Below are 13,145 nucleotides of genomic sequence, written 5' to 3'. Positions count from 1 at the left end.
AAAAGAAAAATATATTGTCCCTCCTGACTAAGGTCAGTCACTCCGATGTAGCAGAGAGTTGTTACAAAACAGGTGTCAACGCAGGACAACAGCACAACATGACAGTTTATGTCGATGTGTGCATCACACGAAAGAAACAGAAATCACAGGAAAGTAATAAAATGAAATCGCGACAGTCCGGAAACAGAATTTAAGAGATTGGAAAAAAAACACTCCTGCAACTATGAATGTTCCACACAAACAGGCTGTATCTTCTAAAATACCCATGAAGTCTTGTGAACAAAATAAAATTCCTCAAAAGTAAAAGGACATTCCTCCCTTGGAGATAAAACCAGAACGACCCGTAGTGTGGGTGTGGCACAAGTCACCAACCATAACGCAAATAAAACAAAGAAAAGAAGGAAAAAGAAAGTAAAAATAGAACGCGTCAGCTCAGTAAATCTCAGTTCAAGGTGTTTGCCGCAGTTCCATTTCATAGCCGTAATCCAAGGCCGCCTTCAAAAAATTCGCAAACAGTTCGCGAAAGTGAACGCAATCCTTCAGTGTCATATACTGGGCCCACAAATAATCCAGGTAAATCACAGTATCAGTGACGGCCATATCGATAAGGGCATAAATCGTATGCCCTAAGATCCAGACAGTGGCGTTATTTTTCGTCCGCGGGAAAGCTTTGAAGTTAGGCACTATCACACGACGAACAGTCACAAGGTGAGGAGGCGTTCGATTAATGTGGGCGACCATTCGTTGACACAGCCGCCATACCGTCGACACCGATGCACACTCAAAACGATGTTCCCGTGTGTCCACAGCACCACATCTACCACAGTTGGCAGAGGGAAGGAGATGAATGTCGGCAAGCCGCTGGTTCGTCGCTAGGGTGTTGTTGACGATCTTAAACCAGAGCGCACTGACATCCGACGGCAACACCGGGTTGTTGATGTTTGCCCACACGTTCACCCATTCCACTGTAGGGTTCCGGAACACCAGTTTATGACGCGGAGGTTGTCCAGTCAGGGCAACGTAGAGTCCGCGGGCGGTCCTGTGTCTGTCGGTAGCCGTTGACAGAGCGTAGCTCCTCGTTAAAAAGTACTCCCGTATGTAGGACATCTTATACGGGGTGGCCGCGAGAGAGACGGGCGCCGCTTCAGAGCGTGGGCGGACCACTGAACCACCGATGCTCAGACCAGTAGCAATCTTTCGCTGCTTCCCGAGCAGATGTCTCGAGATAACGTGGGACTGCCGTCAAGCGCCGTAGCATTCTGTCGAGAAAATGCTGCAGACGCTGAATCCTGCACTGTACTGCCTAAAAATGCCGCCAGAACGCCGTCCTCTGCGTCCTCTTGCGTCGCCGGCGCCGACTCTTGCCAAAGGGTGCGAAATGTGCATGGATACGCCGTGCGAATGCATCTGCATGTGCTCCCCTAGCCTACCTCGTAATGCGCCTAGGGCTACGATCACCTTCGGCCGCTGCCGACTGGCGGGAAGCCGACACAGCGCGGCGTGGGGGCGCCCGGTTGTGCGGTGGTGGTGTAAAGGTCAGCATAGTTGCCTTGCAAGCAGTTGATCCGGGTTCGATTCCCGGCCACCGCAGCAGGCTTTCAGCTTTGCGTATGAGTACTTTTGCCACGCGCCGTTAAATTAATGTTCTTTCTCCCTCTTACTCGCTGCAGACCAGCCTACAGTGTGTCTCGACTTGTCTCGACTTTGCTCAGCTGACGCGAGAGCTGACGCTCTCCAGTCGGCCTATATCAAAACGACAAGCACGAGAAACGACTGAGAGAGGCAGGGAGAGGCGAGGCGGTGGACACACAGCACGCCCCTTCATTTCACGGTGGCGTCTCCCTCACTGAATCGGTCTGCAGCTGCGAAAACAAAGGAGAAAGAAAAATAGGAAGCAAAATTGCCAACAGTACCCTGTGTTCCCATGCGGTCACCCGCCCAAGCACTGACAAGGGCCAAAGTTGTTACACGTCGGCAATCGGGCATTTTCTTTCATTTTCTCTTTGCCGTATGAGAACCAGCGTATTCAACATATTGTGACCATTGCCGAGCGAATGCTGCAGCGCTTCCCGACGAGTCGGGTTCGGATCCTCTGCCAACGTCCACGCAGGGCGATGATCTTTTGGTCATCACACTCGCCAGCTGAAATCGGCGCTGCCTTTTCGTAGTAGTAAAAGCCCACTGGCCCGTGGGGGGATCGAACCCACGACCTTCGCGTTATTAGCACGACGCTCTAACCAACTGAGCTAACGGGCCTCGACGCGGACGGTTGCTCAGCCCTACGCTGGAAACACGTCGCATGAAGCCACACGCCACTTCTAGGGTCACCGTGTGTCTGCTTCGCCCGTCTATGTTCTGCTGGCGGTCACGAAACAGTAGCTGTACTGCGAGCAGGACGGGAAACGGCAGCACGCACTGCTGAAACTTGAGACGATTCGTGTGGAAAAAATTCCGTTCCGGTTCCGGCAATCGAGCCCGGGCCTCCGGGGTGATAGCCAGGCATCCTAGCCACTAGATCTCACCGGATTTGGGCGTCCGTTCGACGGATCGGATGGTCTCTCGCACCCTTCTCTCTTTGCGAACGTCATTGCGCATACTGGCTGGCAAGGCGCGCACCTCAAAAGTCTCAGAGCAATGCTTTTGGCTTCATGCTCTACTGGGAGAAGAGGAAAAGGAAAGCTGTCAGTATCAATAACAGGAAGTATAAATTTTCTCTCTGAAGCGTTGAAACGTTGTGGATAACAAACAAGAAATAAGTTCGAGCCGTAGCGACAGCACCACCGTGAGTCACAGAAAATTAAATGCCCCGGGTGAGGATCGAACTCACGACCTTAAAATTATGAGACTTACGCGCTGACTACTGCGCTACCGAGGCACGGGGCGGACCGTCGGTCCTGGGAACTGGGCAAGTAGCGTACCCATTGTTAGACGCAGAGATACACTACTTGGTGGATAACGTGTTCTGTTGCTACACGTGCATTGCCGGCCCAGTTGATTGTGGTGGTGCTGCAGCTTTTGCAACGATGGGCAGTACTCCCCGTCGTTCAAGTTCATTGCCTCGGAGGCACCTGGACACAGCAACTTGTGAGGCCAGGCCGACTCCAGTCCGCAGAACATGACGCGAGCGTCTGAGTGGGGAACCGCGCGTGCTGCGTTCTCGGTTCTTCTCAAGGGAATCCCGCTATACATTCTTGTGGATCGTGCATCTCAAGCGCGCAAGCCACACGGCACCGCGGGAAAAGCAAAACGATGCATCGGCCGGGAATCGAACCCGGGCCGCCCGCGTGGCAGGCGAGCATTCTACCACTTTTTTTTTTTTTTTTTTTTTTTTTTTTTTTTTTTTTTTTTTTTTCTTTTTGCCTCCCAACTCCCCTTATAGCCCTCCTTACTCTCACCAAAATATGCCTTCTTCGGCGAGCTTCATCGCTATATTTGCTGGACTGTCGAACTTCGTGGAACAGTGGTATAACTTAAAACAAAATCATCTTCTGCTCAGTTAGTGTGGTGTCTTCTTCCACAGAAAAATGGAGAACTAAGAAAAATTTTATCGCGGAATTCGTGGACGGTCTTCTTTCCTCCGCTGGTTCAACTCTTCTGCTCGTAGTTCAACTAAACTCATATTCCGCTTAAAAGAAAAATATATTGTCCCTCCTGACTAACGTCAGTCACTCCGATGTAGCAGAGAGTTGTTACAAAACAGGTGTCAACGCAGGACAACAGCACAACATGACAGTTTATGTCGATGTGTGCATCACACGAAAGAAACAGAAATCACAGGAAAGTAATAAAATGAAATCGCGACAGTCCGGAAACAGAATTTAAGAGATTGGAAAAAAAACACTCCTGCAACTATGAATGTTCCACACAAACAGGCTGTATCTTCTAAAATACCCATGAAGTCTTGTGAACAAAATAAAATTCCTCAAAAGTAAAAGGACATTCCTCCCTTGGAGATAAAACCAGAACGACCCGTAGTGTGGGTGTGGCACAAGTCACCAACCATAACGCAAATAAAACAAAGAAAAGAAGGAAAAAGAAAGTAAAAATAGAACGCGTCAGCTCAGTAAATCTCAGTTCAAGGTGTTTGCCGCAGTTCCATTTCATAGCCGTAATCCAAGGCCGCCTTCAAAAAATTCGCAAACAGTTCGCGAAAGTGAACGCAATCCTTCAGTGTCATATACTGGGCCCACAAATAATCCAGGTAAATCACAGTATCAGTGACGGCCATATCGATAAGGGCATAAATCGTATGCCCTAAGATCCAGACAGTGGCGTTATTTTTCGTCCGCGGGAAAGCTTTGAAGTTAGGCACTATCACACGACGAACAGTCACAAGGTGAGGAGGCGTTCGATTAATGTGGGCGACCATTCGTTGACACAGCCGCCATACCGTCGACACCGATGCACACTCAAAACGATGTTCCCGTGTGTCCACAGCACCACATCTACCACAGTTGGCAGAGGGAAGGAGATGAATGTCGGCAAGCCGCTGGTTCGTCGCTAGGGTGTTGTTGACGATCTTAAACCAGAGCGCACTGACATCCGACGGCAACACCGGGTTGTTGATGTTTGCCCACACGTTCACCCATTCCACTGTAGGGTTCCGGAACACCAGTTTATGACGCGGAGGTTGTCCAGTCAGGGCAACGTAGAGTCCGCGGGCGGTCCTGTGTCTGTCGGTAGCCGTTGACAGAGCGTAGCTCCTCGTTAAAAAGTACTCCCGTATGTAGGACATCTTATACGGGGTGGCCGCGAGAGAGACGGGCGCCGCTTCAGAGCGTGGGCGGACCACTGAACCACCGATGCTCAGACCAGTAGCAATCTTTCGCTGCTTCCCGAGCAGATGTCTCGAGATAACGTGGGACTGCCGTCAAGCGCCGTAGCATTCTGTCGAGAAAATGCTGCAGACGCTGAATCCTGCACTGTACTGCCTAAAAATGCCGCCAGAACGCCGTCCTCTGCGTCCTCTTGCGTCGCCGGCGCCGACTCTTGCCAAAGGGTGCGAAATGTGCATGGATACGCCGTGCGAATGCATCTGCATGTGCTCCCCTAGCCTACCTCGTAATGCGCCTAGGGCTACGATCACCTTCGGCCGCTGCCGACTGGCGGGAAGCCGACACAGCGCGGCGTGGGGGCGCCCGGTTGTGCGGTGGTGGTGTAAAGGTCAGCATAGTTGCCTTGCAAGCAGTTGATCCGGGTTCGATTCCCGGCCACCGCAGCAGGCTTTCAGCTTTGCGTATGAGTACTTTTGCCACGCGCCGTTAAATTAATGTTCTTTCTCCCTCTTACTCGCTGCAGACCAGCCTACAGTGTGTCTCGACTTGTCTCGACTTTGCTCAGCTGACGCGAGAGCTGACGCTCTCCAGTCGGCCTATATCAAAACGACAAGCACGAGAAACGACTGAGAGAGGCAGGGAGAGGCGAGGCGGTGGACACACAGCACGCCCCTTCATTTCACGGTGGCGTCTCCCTCACTGAATCGGTCTGCAGCTGCGAAAACAAAGGAGAAAGAAAAATAGGAAGCAAAATTGCCAACAGTACCCTGTGTTCCCATGCGGTCACCCGCCCAAGCACTGACAAGGGCCAAAGTTGTTACACGTCGGCAATCGGGCATTTTCTTTCATTTTCTCTTTGCCGTATGAGAACCAGCGTATTCAACATATTGTGACCATTGCCGAGCGAATGCTGCAGCGCTTCCCGACGAGTCGGGTTCGGATCCTCTGCCAACGTCCACGCAGGGCGATGATCTTTTGGTCATCACACTCGCCAGCTGAAATCGGCGCTGCCTTTTCGTAGTAGTAAAAGCCCACTGGCCCGTGGGGGGATCGAACCCACGACCTTCGCGTTATTAGCACGACGCTCTAACCAACTGAGCTAACGGGCCTCGACGCGGACGGTTGCTCAGCCCTACGCTGGAAACACGTCGCATGAAGCCACACGCCACTTCTAGGGTCACCGTGTGTCTGCTTCGCCCGTCTATGTTCTGCTGGCGGTCACGAAACAGTAGCTGTACTGCGAGCAGGACGGGAAACGGCAGCACGCACTGCTGAAACTTGAGACGATTCGTGTGGAAAAAATTCCGTTCCGGTTCCGGCAATCGAGCCCGGGCCTCCGGGGTGATAGCCAGGCATCCTAGCCACTAGATCTCACCGGATTTGGGCGTCCGTTCGACGGATCGGATGGTCTCTCGCACCCTTCTCTCTTTGCGAACGTCATTGCGCATACTGGCTGGCAAGGCGCGCACCTCAAAAGTCTCAGAGCAATGCTTTTGGCTTCATGCTCTACTGGGAGAAGAGGAAAAGGAAAGCTGTCAGTATCAATAACAGGAAGTATAAATTTTCTCTCTGAAGCGTTGAAACGTTGTGGATAACAAACAAGAAATAAGTTCGAGCCGTAGCGACAGCACCACCGTGAGTCACAGAAAATTAAATGCCCCGGGTGAGGATCGAACTCACGACCTTAAAATTATGAGACTTACGCGCTGACTACTGCGCTACCGAGGCACGGGGCGGACCGTCGGTCCTGGGAACTGGGCAAGTAGCGTACCCATTGTTAGACGCAGAGATACACTACTTGGTGGATAACGTGTTCTGTTGCTACACGTGCATTGCCGGCCCAGTTGATTGTGGTGGTGCTGCAGCTTTTGCAACGATGGGCAGTACTCCCCGTCGTTCAAGTTCATTGCCTCGGAGGCACCTGGACACAGCAACTTGTGAGGCCAGGCCGACTCCAGTCCGCAGAACATGACGCGAGCGTCTGAGTGGGGAACCGCGCGTGCTGCGTTCTCGGTTCTTCTCAAGGGAATCCCGCTATACATTCTTGTGGATCGTGCATCTCAAGCGCGCAAGCCACACGGCACCGCGGGAAAAGCAAAACGATGCATCGGCCGGGAATCGAACCCGGGCCGCCCGCGTGGCAGGCGAGCATTCTACCACTTTTTTTTTTTTTTTTTTTTTTTTTTTTTTTTTTTTTTTTTTTTTTTTCTTTTTGCCTCCCAACTCCCCTTATAGCCCTCCTTACTCTCACCAAAATATGCCTTCTTCGGCGAGCTTCATCGCTATATTTGCTGGACTGTCGAACTTCGTGGAACAGTGGTATAACTTAAAACAAAATCATCTTCTGCTCAGTTAGTGTGGTGTCTTCTTCCACAGAAAAATGGAGAACTAAGAAAAATTTTATCGCGGAATTCGTGGACGGTCTTCTTTCCTCCGCTGGTTCAACTCTTCTGCTCGTAGTTCAACTAAACTCATATTCCGCTTAAAAGAAAAATATATTGTCCCTCCTGACTAACGTCAGTCACTCCGATGTAGCAGAGAGTTGTTACAAAACAGGTGTCAACGCAGGACAACAGCACAACATGACAGTTTATGTCGATGTGTGCATCACACGAAAGAAACAGAAATCACAGGAAAGTAATAAAATGAAATCGCGACAGTCCGGAAACAGAATTTAAGAGATTGGAAAAAAAACACTCCTGCAACTATGAATGTTCCACACAAACAGGCTGTATCTTCTAAAATACCCATGAAGTCTTGTGAACAAAATAAAATTCCTCAAAAGTAAAAGGACATTCCTCCCTTGGAGATAAAACCAGAACGACCCGTAGTGTGGGTGTGGCACAAGTCACCAACCATAACGCAAATAAAACAAAGAAAAGAAGGAAAAAGAAAGTAAAAATAGAACGCGTCAGCTCAGTAAATCTCAGTTCAAGGTGTTTGCCGCAGTTCCATTTCATAGCCGTAATCCAAGGCCGCCTTCAAAAAATTCGCAAACAGTTCGCGAAAGTGAACGCAATCCTTCAGTGTCATATACTGGGCCCACAAATAATCCAGGTAAATCACAGTATCAGTGACGGCCATATCGATAAGGGCATAAATCGTATGCCCTAAGATCCAGACAGTGGCGTTATTTTTCGTCCGCGGGAAAGCTTTGAAGTTAGGCACTATCACACGACGAACAGTCACAAGGTGAGGAGGCGTTCGATTAATGTGGGCGACCATTCGTTGACACAGCCGCCATACCGTCGACACCGATGCACACTCAAAACGATGTTCCCGTGTGTCCACAGCACCACATCTACCACAGTTGGCAGAGGGAAGGAGATGAATGTCGGCAAGCCGCTGGTTCGTCGCTAGGGTGTTGTTGACGATCTTAAACCAGAGCGCACTGACATCCGACGGCAACACCGGGTTGTTGATGTTTGCCCACACGTTCACCCATTCCACTGTAGGGTTCCGGAACACCAGTTTATGACGCGGAGGTTGTCCAGTCAGGGCAACGTAGAGTCCGCGGGCGGTCCTGTGTCTGTCGGTAGCCGTTGACAGAGCGTAGCTCCTCGTTAAAAAGTACTCCCGTATGTAGGACATCTTATACGGGGTGGCCGCGAGAGAGACGGGCGCCGCTTCAGAGCGTGGGCGGACCACTGAACCACCGATGCTCAGACCAGTAGCAATCTTTCGCTGCTTCCCGAGCAGATGTCTCGAGATAACGTGGGACTGCCGTCAAGCGCCGTAGCATTCTGTCGAGAAAATGCTGCAGACGCTGAATCCTGCACTGTACTGCCTAAAAATGCCGCCAGAACGCCGTCCTCTGCGTCCTCTTGCGTCGCCGGCGCCGACTCTTGCCAAAGGGTGCGAAATGTGCATGGATACGCCGTGCGAATGCATCTGCATGTGCTCCCCTAGCCTACCTCGTAATGCGCCTAGGGCTACGATCACCTTCGGCCGCTGCCGACTGGCGGGAAGCCGACACAGCGCGGCGTGGGGGCGCCCGGTTGTGCGGTGGTGGTGTAAAGGTCAGCATAGTTGCCTTGCAAGCAGTTGATCCGGGTTCGATTCCCGGCCACCGCAGCAGGCTTTCAGCTTTGCGTATGAGTACTTTTGCCACGCGCCGTTAAATTAATGTTCTTTCTCCCTCTTACTCGCTGCAGACCAGCCTACAGTGTGTCTCGACTTGTCTCGACTTTGCTCAGCTGACGCGAGAGCTGACGCTCTCCAGTCGGCCTATATCAAAACGACAAGCACGAGAAACGACTGAGAGAGGCAGGGAGAGGCGAGGCGGTGGACACACAGCACGCCCCTTCATTTCACGGTGGCGTCTCCCTCACTGAATCGGTCTGCAGCTGCGAAAACAAAGGAGAAAGAAAAATAGGAAGCAAAATTGCCAACAGTACCCTGTGTTCCCATGCGGTCACCCGCCCAAGCACTGACAAGGGCCAAAGTTGTTACACGTCGGCAATCGGGCATTTTCTTTCATTTTCTCTTTGCCGTATGAGAACCAGCGTATTCAACATATTGTGACCATTGCCGAGCGAATGCTGCAGCGCTTCCCGACGAGTCGGGTTCGGATCCTCTGCCAACGTCCACGCAGGGCGATGATCTTTTGGTCATCACACTCGCCAGCTGAAATCGGCGCTGCCTTTTCGTAGTAGTAAAAGCCCACTGGCCCGTGGGGGGATCGAACCCACGACCTTCGCGTTATTAGCACGACGCTCTAACCAACTGAGCTAACGGGCCTCGACGCGGACGGTTGCTCAGCCCTACGCTGGAAACACGTCGCATGAAGCCACACGCCACTTCTAGGGTCACCGTGTGTCTGCTTCGCCCGTCTATGTTCTGCTGGCGGTCACGAAACAGTAGCTGTACTGCGAGCAGGACGGGAAACGGCAGCACGCACTGCTGAAACTTGAGACGATTCGTGTGGAAAAAATTCCGTTCCGGTTCCGGCAATCGAGCCCGGGCCTCCGGGGTGATAGCCAGGCATCCTAGCCACTAGATCTCACCGGATTTGGGCGTCCGTTCGACGGATCGGATGGTCTCTCGCACCCTTCTCTCTTTGCGAACGTCATTGCGCATACTGGCTGGCAAGGCGCGCACCTCAAAAGTCTCAGAGCAATGCTTTTGGCTTCATGCTCTACTGGGAGAAGAGGAAAAGGAAAGCTGTCAGTATCAATAACAGGAAGTATAAATTTTCTCTCTGAAGCGTTGAAACGTTGTGGATAACAAACAAGAAATAAGTTCGAGCCGTAGCGACAGCACCACCGTGAGTCACAGAAAATTAAATGCCCCGGGTGAGGATCGAACTCACGACCTTAAAATTATGAGACTTACGCGCTGACTACTGCGCTACCGAGGCACGGGGCGGACCGTCGGTCCTGGGAACTGGGCAAGTAGCGTACCCATTGTTAGACGCAGAGATACACTACTTGGTGGATAACGTGTTCTGTTGCTACACGTGCATTGCCGGCCCAGTTGATTGTGGTGGTGCTGCAGCTTTTGCAACGATGGGCAGTACTCCCCGTCGTTCAAGTTCATTGCCTCGGAGGCACCTGGACACAGCAACTTGTGAGGCCAGGCCGACTCCAGTCCGCAGAACATGACGCGAGCGTCTGAGTGGGGAACCGCGCGTGCTGCGTTCTCGGTTCTTCTCAAGGGAATCCCGCTATACATTCTTGTGGATCGTGCATCTCAAGCGCGCAAGCCACACGGCACCGCGGGAAAAGCAAAACGATGCATCGGCCGGGAATCGAACCCGGGCCGCCCGCGTGGCAGGCGAGCATTCTACCACTTTTTTTTTTTTTTTTTTTTTTTTTTTTTTTTTTTTTTTTTTGCCTCCCAACTCCCCTTATAGCCCTCCTTACTCTCACCAAAATATGCCTTCTTCGGCGAGCTTCATCGCTATATTTGCTGGACTGTCGAACTTCGTGGAACAGTGGTATAACTTAAAACAAAATCATCTTCTGCTCAGTTAGTGTGGTGTCTTCTTCCACAGAAAAATGGAGAACTAAGAAAAATTTTATCGCGGAATTCGTGGACGGTCTTCTTTCCTCCGCTGGTTCAACTCTTCTGCTCGTAGTTCAACTAAACTCATATTCCGCTTAAAAGAAAAATATATTGTCCCTCCTGACTAACGTCAGTCACTCCGATGTAGCAGAGAGTTGTTACAAAACAGGTGTCAACGCAGGACAACAGCACAACATGACAGTTTATGTCGATGTGTGCATCACACGAAAGAAACAGAAATCACAGGAAAGTAATAAAATGAAATCGCGACAGTCCGGAAACAGAATTTAAGAGATTGGAAAAAAAACACTCCTGCAACTATGAATGTTCCACACAAACAGGCTGTATCTTCTAAAATACCCATGAAGTCTTGTGAACAAAATAAAATTCCTCAAAAGTAAAAGGACATTCCTCCCTTGGAGATAAAACCAGAACGACCCGTAGTGTGGGTGTGGCACAAGTCACCAACCATAACGCAAATAAAACAAAGAAAAGAAGGAAAAAGAAAGTAAAAATAGAACGCGTCAGCTCAGTAAATCTCAGTTCAAGGTGTTTGCCGCAGTTCCATTTCATAGCCGTAATCCAAGGCCGCCTTCAAAAAATTCGCAAACAGTTCGCGAAAGTGAACGCAATCCTTCAGTGTCATATACTGGGCCCACAAATAATCCAGGTAAATCACAGTATCAGTGACGGCCATATCGATAAGGGCATAAATCGTATGCCCTAAGATCCAGACAGTGGCGTTATTTTTCGTCCGCGGGAAAGCTTTGAAGTTAGGCACTATCACACGACGAACAGTCACAAGGTGAGGAGGCGTTCGATTAATGTGGGCGACCATTCGTTGACACAGCCGCCATACCGTCGACACCGATGCACACTCAAAACGATGTTCCCGTGTGTCCACAGCACCACATCTACCACAGTTGGCAGAGGGAAGGAGATGAATGTCGGCAAGCCGCTGGTTCGTCGCTAGGGTGTTGTTGACGATCTTAAACCAGAGCGCACTGACATCCGACGGCAACACCGGGTTGTTGATGTTTGCCCACACGTTCACCCATTCCACTGTAGGGTTCCGGAACACCAGTTTATGACGCGGAGGTTGTCCAGTCAGGGCAACGTAGAGTCCGCGGGCGGTCCTGTGTCTGTCGGTAGCCGTTGACAGAGCGTAGCTCCTCGTTAAAAAGTACTCCCGTATGTAGGACATCTTATACGGGGTGGCCGCGAGAGAGACGGGCGCCGCTTCAGAGCGTGGGCGGACCACTGAACCACCGATGCTCAGACCAGTAGCAATCTTTCGCTGCTTCCCGAGCAGATGTCTCGAGATAACGTGGGACTGCCGTCAAGCGCCGTAGCATTCTGTCGAGAAAATGCTGCAGACGCTGAATCCTGCACTGTACTGCCTAAAAATGCCGCCAGAACGCCGTCCTCTGCGTCCTCTTGCGTCGCCGGCGCCGACTCTTGCCAAAGGGTGCGAAATGTGCATGGATACGCCGTGCGAATGCATCTGCATGTGCTCCCCTAGCCTACCTCGTAATGCGCCTAGGGCTACGATCACCTTCGGCCGCTGCCGACTGGCGGGAAGCCGACACAGCGCGGCGTGGGGGCGCCCGGTTGTGCGGTGGTGGTGTAAAGGTCAGCATAGTTGCCTTGCAAGCAGTTGATCCGGGTTCGATTCCCGGCCACCGCAGCAGGCTTTCAGCTTTGCGTATGAGTACTTTTGCCACGCGCCGTTAAATTAATGTTCTTTCTCCCTCTTACTCGCTGCAGACCAGCCTACAGTGTGTCTCGACTTGTCTCGACTTTGCTCAGCTGACGCGAGAGCTGACGCTCTCCAGTCGGCCTATATCAAAACGACAAGCACGAGAAACGACTGAGAGAGGCAGGGAGAGGCGAGGCGGTGGACACACAGCACGCCCCTTCATTTCACGGTGGCGTCTCCCTCACTGAATCGGTCTGCAGCTGCGAAAACAAAGGAGAAAGAAAAATAGGAAGCAAAATTGCCAACAGTACCCTGTGTTCCCATGCGGTCACCCGCCCAAGCACTGACAAGGGCCAAAGTTGTTACACGTCGGCAATCGGGCATTTTCTTTCATTTTCTCTTTGCCGTATGAGAACCAGCGTATTCAACATATTGTGACCATTGCCGAGCGAATGCTGCAGCGCTTCCCGACGAGTCGGGTTCGGATCCTCTGCCAACGTCCACGCAGGGCGATGATCTTTTGGTCATCACACTCGCCAGCTGAAATCGGCGCTGCCTTTTCGTAGTAGTAAAAGCCCACTGGCCCGTGGGGGGATCGAACCCACGACCTTCGCGTTATTAGCACGACGCTCTAACCAACTGAGCTAACGGGCCTCGACGCGGAC

The 13,145-nt window shown here is 51.5% G+C and overlaps 11 non-coding genes across 11 annotated transcripts; 4 read left to right on the top strand and 7 right to left on the bottom strand.

Moving 5' to 3' along the window:
• Nucleotides 1-1,518: 1,518 nt before the first annotated feature.
• Trnaa-ugc lies at nt 1,519-1,590 on the top strand. Its single transcript has one exon. It is a non-coding gene; the product is annotated as a tRNA-Ala (tRNA).
• Nucleotides 1,591-2,182: 592 nt separating this feature from the next.
• On the bottom strand, nt 2,183-2,256 carry Trnai-aau. The gene has a single exon. It is a non-coding gene; the product is annotated as a tRNA-Ile (tRNA).
• Nucleotides 2,257-2,802: 546 nt separating this feature from the next.
• On the bottom strand, nt 2,803-2,875 carry Trnam-cau. The gene has a single exon. It is a non-coding gene; the product is annotated as a tRNA-Met (tRNA).
• Nucleotides 2,876-5,146: 2,271 nt separating this feature from the next.
• Trnaa-ugc lies at nt 5,147-5,218 on the top strand. The gene has a single exon. It is a non-coding gene; the product is annotated as a tRNA-Ala (tRNA).
• A 592-nt stretch (nt 5,219-5,810) lies between these two features.
• Nucleotides 5,811-5,884, bottom strand: Trnai-aau. Its single transcript has one exon. It is a non-coding gene; the product is annotated as a tRNA-Ile (tRNA).
• A 546-nt stretch (nt 5,885-6,430) lies between these two features.
• Nucleotides 6,431-6,503, bottom strand: Trnam-cau. The gene has a single exon. It is a non-coding gene; the product is annotated as a tRNA-Met (tRNA).
• A 2,274-nt stretch (nt 6,504-8,777) lies between these two features.
• Trnaa-ugc lies at nt 8,778-8,849 on the top strand. The gene has a single exon. It is a non-coding gene; the product is annotated as a tRNA-Ala (tRNA).
• Nucleotides 8,850-9,441: 592 nt separating this feature from the next.
• Trnai-aau lies at nt 9,442-9,515 on the bottom strand. The gene has a single exon. It is a non-coding gene; the product is annotated as a tRNA-Ile (tRNA).
• Nucleotides 9,516-10,061: 546 nt separating this feature from the next.
• Nucleotides 10,062-10,134, bottom strand: Trnam-cau. The gene has a single exon. It is a non-coding gene; the product is annotated as a tRNA-Met (tRNA).
• A 2,262-nt stretch (nt 10,135-12,396) lies between these two features.
• Trnaa-ugc lies at nt 12,397-12,468 on the top strand. The gene has a single exon. It is a non-coding gene; the product is annotated as a tRNA-Ala (tRNA).
• Nucleotides 12,469-13,060: 592 nt separating this feature from the next.
• Nucleotides 13,061-13,134, bottom strand: Trnai-aau. The gene has a single exon. It is a non-coding gene; the product is annotated as a tRNA-Ile (tRNA).
• Between the last annotated feature and the right edge of the window lie 11 nt (nt 13,135-13,145).

The sequence above is a fragment of the Schistocerca piceifrons genome, unplaced genomic scaffold, assembly GCF_021461385.2.
Source record: "Schistocerca piceifrons isolate TAMUIC-IGC-003096 unplaced genomic scaffold, iqSchPice1.1 HiC_scaffold_681, whole genome shotgun sequence".
Classification (NCBI taxonomy): domain Eukaryota; kingdom Metazoa; phylum Arthropoda; class Insecta; order Orthoptera; family Acrididae; genus Schistocerca; species Schistocerca piceifrons.
Note: the sequence above shows the minus strand (reverse complement) of the source record. Positions and strands in the feature narration are given on the sequence as shown.